Here is a 7,242-nt window from a genome sequence, read left to right as displayed (position 1 = left end):
CATCCTCAACAGATATATCTTTTCTTAACAATACATGTTTTCCAGACAAACAAGGTCTTCCCCACCGAACAGGTTTAGATCTAGAAAATGAAGTATATAATCTAGGAAACTATTCTTCGAATTTCATGGTCCTGAATGTTCAGTCTGATACTACTCCAGACTTACCTGCTATTTCAGTACTACCAGTCAAAGGCGAATTATGTGTCCGAAATAATGGTTCCATACACGTAGGACATAGTGATTGTACTACTATTGTCAAGTATAGTGACAGTGGGAAATCTATCTTCAAAGCTTCACGTCATTCTTATTTTATTTGTGGTCAAACCGCATATGTTCGTCTGCCCCTCGATTGGGAGGGAACCTGTTACATTGCCTTCCTACTGCCACCAGTTTTTCTAGACCCACCTGATTATCATAGGAATACACATCTAGTACACATTAGACATAAAAGGGAGTCCCCAATTGTCGATTATACTGAAACTGCTCTAGAACAGTATACAGATTTCAACAGAGGTTTCTTCTTCTTTATAGGACCTATCCAGAATAGTAAACTGATCCGTAGGTTAACCAGAACCCTTGAAGCTGTAGTAAATGAGACTGCCTCTGCTCTAGGTAACTTAACCGAAGAGCAATCTGCTATGAGATTTGTCGTTTTACAGAATCGTCTCGTCCTTGACGTCATACTGGCCGATAGGGGCGGGGCCTGTAGAGTCATCGGATCTAGTTGCTGCATTTTCATTCCAAATAACGCGCCGTCTGTTTATTCAGCTATAACCAGACTCCATAAAATTGCCCATCTGATACACCAAGATCCAGGCACCTGGACATGGTCCGGTTGGTTCTGGAATATAATTTCCGCCTGGGGATGGAAAATATTGTCCTTTCTAGGTATTGCAGTAGCGATCATATTCAGCTGCTGCCTCTGTATACAATGTGGCCCTGCGATTTGCGGCATTTGTGCTACCTCTTGTATTCCTAGTCCCAAGCCCCGTTCTAAATCCCGTTCCAGGATAATTCGAGACGAACAAATGATACTGTATGAAATGATAGATGGTATCATGAATATTGATGTTTCCTGATGGAAACGTAGTGACAAGGAGGGAATGTGGAAAAGTAAATTTTGCCATGTTCTGTGTCCCTACGTGTCATCCATCATATGTTATGTGTGCATGATTAAATATGCATATGCATTCCCCATGTTCGATTAATGACGCAATTACAGTTGTGTCCACCTCTAGTATGCCAGTTTCCAGTCCTCGTGAATACTACGAATATCAGGCTATGTAAAGCTACGTTGCCACGTTTCTCAGTGTGCACGTTATTCTATTATAAAGTTCCCGTTTCTAGGCCTCAAAAGGGCCTGGACACCAGATTCAGCTCCTGTCTCCTGAAGCTTCGCTGAGGAGCGATACAGCCCCCACCTGTATCCTCGACCCTTCACTTACTTCCTGCCTCGCAGTGCCCGGTCCAGCCTGGCTCAGTCTCTGAGTCTGCCAAGAATATGTTATGATTCCAGTTATCAGTTCAGTCCTCCTTCTCTGCATTCCTAAGCTACTGAACTGCATCAATAGTTTCCGTCATTGTCTAGCCTTCACGTCTCCACGTTAGAGAAATACTGCATTTAATGGTCATTTAATATTCTTCATCACGCACTACATGTAGAATAATGCATGGTCCAGTCTTAGAGTCTGTTAGCCTTTCCCCTCTTGACTTCTAGTTTATATCAACATGTTCTCTAAACATCAGATACTAGATACTGTTTAGGTACATGTCGCCCTGACTCTCCAGACTTCAGTCTCTGCTCCTAGCACAGAGTTCATAGCCCCCAGCTTCTCCTAGTAACACGTCACTGCTAGTTTGCGCGCACCATCAGGTTAGAGGTCCCGGCTCCTTAGGTAGCCCCCTCCAATGTTTCCGCCCCATTCATGACATATTCTGTTACGTTTGCATCACATGTCTATGTATACGCCCAGTTACACCTACTTTCGCCCTTATCTTTCGCGACTGCTACGCGTCACGCCTTCTGCTCCACCCACTGCTACGCCTACTGCAATGTAATGCTATGTGTTTGCGTTATGTATATATGCTCATGTATTGTTATTAAAAGTCAGCGCGCTCATCCCAGACCCAGCCCCAGCAGCTGCTGGGCCCTGTCATCCTACTCCTATGCAGGTTGTCCTGTTCCTGTCCTTATGCTGTAATAAACCTGCGAAACTCCTACTACCTCGAATCTTGACTCTTATTTATTGAGCTATCTGTTATGATATATGTCTAGTCAAAAAGAGAGGTATTATTTATTTATTTACCACAGGCTCACTATATTTGCCAGAGCTCCCATTGTAACAGAACCCATGGCTGCTGCTCACCTCTGAGAAGTTGGTACAGTGCACCCTCAATAAACTGAAGCTATGCACCATTGGTTCATTATTCCCCGACGGGCAGGCTATAACAATGGCAGACATGTCCGCGCTTTCTGACATGTCCTATATGGATACATTTGTAGAGACCAAATTACTCGGAGCACTCCGCTCGGCCATCTCCTCCTTTCCATCCCCGCCGGTTGAGTTCACACCACATACCCTGCTCATAAGCGTCAAAGAAGGAGACCCCTTAGTTTCCAAGCTGTATCTGGCATGTATGGCGCTCAAACAAGTCCGGGACAGGGGAGTGAGACATCAATAGGAGGAAGACCTGGGCCTGCCACTGATGGATAAAGACTGGGCCTATTGCCACGAACAAATAAAGAGGGTATCCCCCATCCATAGACATAAACAGCTACATTTCAAGATCATACACCAGATTTACATTACCCTGCTACAGCTGCCCATATACGACCCCTCCAAACCATCCAATTGCCTCAAGTGCAAGGCTCCAGATGTGGATTTTGCACACATGACATGGACATGCCCCCTGATAGCTGCATACTGGACAGATGTCTTCTAGACACTTTCTGGAGTAGTCTCTATGCCACTCACCTTCCTCTCCAAAACTCGCCTTGCTGGGAATAGTGCATGATATTAAAATTTGCTACCGCAGGTTCATTGCCATAGCATTCCTGCTAATGAAAAGGAAATTGCGATACATTGGGGTGCCAAACAAAGTCCTATTAAAGCAGAATGGCTCCGAAGCATGGCATATTGCGATATGCAAACAGAAGTTTACGCAACTCTCAGACCTCCGACTTCAAGGCCCAGAAACATATGACACATCTACGGCTGCTGTCTACAACAGGTACAGACATCAGCTCCAGATCCCTCACCCAGGCACCAGTTGATGCCAACACAGTCCACACCAGTTACTCCCCTGCACAAAGATGCTACACCAGCACCCAAGTTCTATAAGCATTCCTAATCACGTCAGAATACAGTACGAACTACCCTTGGGCTAATCAACACCTCAACGATTCATACAGAAAGAACCTGTTGTACCCCACTAACACACCAAACATAATAAGATGCGCAGACTACACATATGGAACCTCCCCCCCTTTTCCTTTTTCTTCCCAAATCCTTTTCTTTTTCTCACTAACTGATTAACCCCCGGTTGAAGCTTTTACTATACTGGACAATTAGGTGGAAGCAAATGATAACCCCTGTAAGAAAACACTCGACAATGGCAATGTAACTGTGTTTATATTTATAATTTCTTTCAATAAAATTCTATAAAAATAAAAGGTTTAGTACTCAAACATCAACATAAGCAACAGGAAGGAAAATATTGGCTTTTGCAGTGCCAGATTGACCATTTCCACTCCAATGTAAGCAACAGTGGAAAAGGTATTGGAGTCTGAAGGGGTCAGATTATTTATTTCCACTTCAATCTGAGCATCAGTAGAGAAAGTCTTATTCTTTGAGGGGGACAGATTTACTACCTACACTCCAATGCAAGCAACAGTGAGAAAAGTGTTTGAATTTGGAGAGGTTAAACATACTGGTACCATTTCACACTGAGTAAGAGAAATCAGAAGTGAATGTGGCGGTCTTTGGAGGGATCAGATTTACTATTCCCACTCCAAACTAAGCAACAAAGGGGAAAAATGGACTTTAAAAATATCATATTTACTATCTCCATATATGAATAATATATAAACCTAAAGAAACAAACTAAAATTGATATGCAATTAAAAAACTATTACTATTAAAACTTTGAACTATAAACTAATGAATTAAAATAACAATATATTAATGAAAATCCAATTGTAACTCACAGTAGAAAAAAATAACATTTAACAATCAGTTAATTTAAAGAAATATTCATAACTGTACAGAAAATAATATTAACCATAACAATTAAAATTGCTGCTAATTAAAATGTGTGAAAAACAGAAAATAAGGTTCTTAAACACTTAATTTAAATTGATAAATAATGTAACCAAGTAATAAGTAATACAATTAAAATAAATGAAAAGTCCATTTGAAAACACTTCCAACCTCCTTCGCCTTCACAGCCAAACAATCCACCAAAAAAGTTAGAGTAAGTATTGCAATTTATCATACATAATAAACATAAACAGACTATAATTGAATCTAATAAATCAAATAATAATATATAAAAATGTTAAAATCCAGTAAATAGTCATAACACGTACCACTAAATTAGCTTCAGTAATTTACATATTTAATAAATAATTAATCATTTAAAAATGCATTTCTCAACTAAAAACTTAAGAAATAGAAAACTATAAAACCCTTCATATCGAACAACCTGCATAAAATCTTTGAAAATCTTTAAGAAATATAAAAATTGATGGAAAATTACACCAAAGAAGAAATGAAATTTTTTACAATTAATACTTAAAAAATTCACAAATAGTTACATATGTTACATTGTAATACATTAAAAGGCTTATTATGATGTTAGGCGGACATCTTGGATACATGTCCGATTGACCTCTGGTCGGCTGTCGCGACTGCTGACTTACAATATGACCACACATGGTGCGGTCGCAAGCTCTCTTTTCTGTATGGGAGCTTGTAAGCTCCCATACAGAAAAGGGAGTTTGTGTTGATCCCTGCACCGCATGGTAGGCACCTCATGGCCATGGATCAAGACTGATTTGCATATAGCAGGGTCTGAACTGAGGTGGCGAAGTATGCTAAAGAACGATGATGGATTCAGCCTGGATCTGTGACTGGGGGTGAGTGTCTGAAAAGTTTCAGCACTCCGTCCATCATCATATTGTGTTTGCTTTGTTTTCCCTAAGTTGGCAGGGTATGCCCAGACGTGGGTCCCTTGCTCACTTTGACGCTGGATTCAAGGTAGATGACTGATAAGGGGTGTTACCCCGAAACCGGTCACAGGATGCCTGTTTCCAGTTCAGGGAAGAAGTGGTTTGGCAGTTTGGTCTGGACTGTTCCCATGAGGCACAGGGTCAAGACTGATTTACATATAGCTGGGTCTGAACTGAGGTGGAGAATTGAGCTAAAGAACGATGATGGATTCAACCCAGATCTGTGACTGGGGGTGAGTGTCTGAAAAGTTTCAGCGCTCCGTCCATCATCTTCTTCTGTTTCCTTTATTCACCTCATGGTGCCTGCCACAGAGTGCAGGTATCAAAAGGGGGGAAACATAGGTGACCCTTCGGCCACCAACCGTTTCTGTCTGACAGGCTTTCCATGTTGGAAAGCCCGGCATGGAAAGGCTGACGGAAACCCAACATTGTCATCCAAACGGTGTAAAGCACCGTCCATGTGGATTACGGGACGGTCTCCGACTGGACAATGGGCTCCTTGAGCCCATCGAAATCCATCCAAAATGACTGGCTGGTTTCACTTCCGACTGCCTAAATTGTAATTAGGTGGTCAGAAGTGAAACTGAAGATCTCGATCCAAAAGCCTCTGACCACAGGTCCAAGGATTTCCTACTGAAATGGTAATCGGCCCCTCAGAATTTATACCATATTATAACATGTATTTGAAAATACTTCCCACTATATTGCACTGCACACCAACAACCAGCTAATAAATGAAATAAATTAAAGAATTAAAATTAACATCTATAGACAATGATTACAAATACCTAATAATAAAATAATAATTTACAATCCAAAATGACACATTATAAGAAAACAAAAATGGGTATTATATACAGCAATATTAAACAAAAAATATTAAATACTAATTTTTGAAACAGTAGTATAAAACAATGGGCCACATGCATCAATGAAAATACTGGTCGCAAACGGTCAGATTCGCAGAATTTGCCCATTTTCGACTGATATTTTTGCATTTGGGATGCATCATCCCAAATGCAAAAATTGTAATTTAAGTAATCACTAAATTAGCGATTACTTAAATTGCAATTGCATTTAAGGAATCTTTAAATGCAATGCATTATCAAAATTATTTTTTGCAATTTCGCAAATAAGAATCGCAAATTATCATCAATTCCAAGTTGATGGTGATTAGCTAAAACTTTGAAAAATGCACAAAAGTGCATTTTTCAAAGTTACATGTTGCACACATATATGCCCTTGGGGCATGTTTGTGTGCAACATGTGGTCACATGCCAATTTCATGGTGTCCTTTTTCAGGGTGTCCTTTTGCCACCCTTGCACCCTTGAAATTGCATACGCAATTTGCGAGTAGCTATTTGGTACTCGCAAATTGCACATGCAATCACCATTCATTCCAATGGGCCTCTGGGCCCATAGGAATGAATGGGAAGCAATTCCTTAATTGCGATTTGCAATTTGCGAGACGCAATTAAAGAAATTGTAGGAATCACAATTTTTTTTGCGATTCCTACAAGCGATTCCTACATGCATAAGCAATTGGGATTCTTAGCTTAGCTTCGAAATTAAGTCCCAAGATATTCTTGTACTCACAATATTTTTTTTAATAGTAATGATATAATTTTACAATCACAGTTTGGCAATGATATTAAGCCTGGAAACTGATTTTTATATGCTCCATTAAACATTGCTTTTTACAAATGCATATACCAGTGGGCCATCTGTATATCTAGTCCTAAATAGGATACAGTCAATGCAGTTCTGAAAAACGGAGTACTATGCTTATGTTATTACAAAATCGCACAATGCATATGACGGGGCAAAGGCAGTGCCAATCTCAGGACCGCTACATTATAAAAAGTATCCACCCTCAAACAAAAAATGTTTCTCAAAAGTAAGCCTAGTAAAGTCAACAAACAATTCAGTGTGTGGCAAAAGTGATGCAGACCAATCTTGCAAAAAGAAGTTTCCATCTTCGTGGTTAATGGGGCTATATAGGCAGTCAACAT

This window comes from Lissotriton helveticus, chromosome 1_1, assembly GCF_964261635.1.
Source record: "Lissotriton helveticus chromosome 1_1, aLisHel1.1, whole genome shotgun sequence".
NCBI lineage: Eukaryota > Metazoa > Chordata > Amphibia > Caudata > Salamandridae > Lissotriton > Lissotriton helveticus.
The sequence above is the reverse complement of the archived record's forward strand: the minus strand, read 5'-3'. Positions refer to the sequence as shown.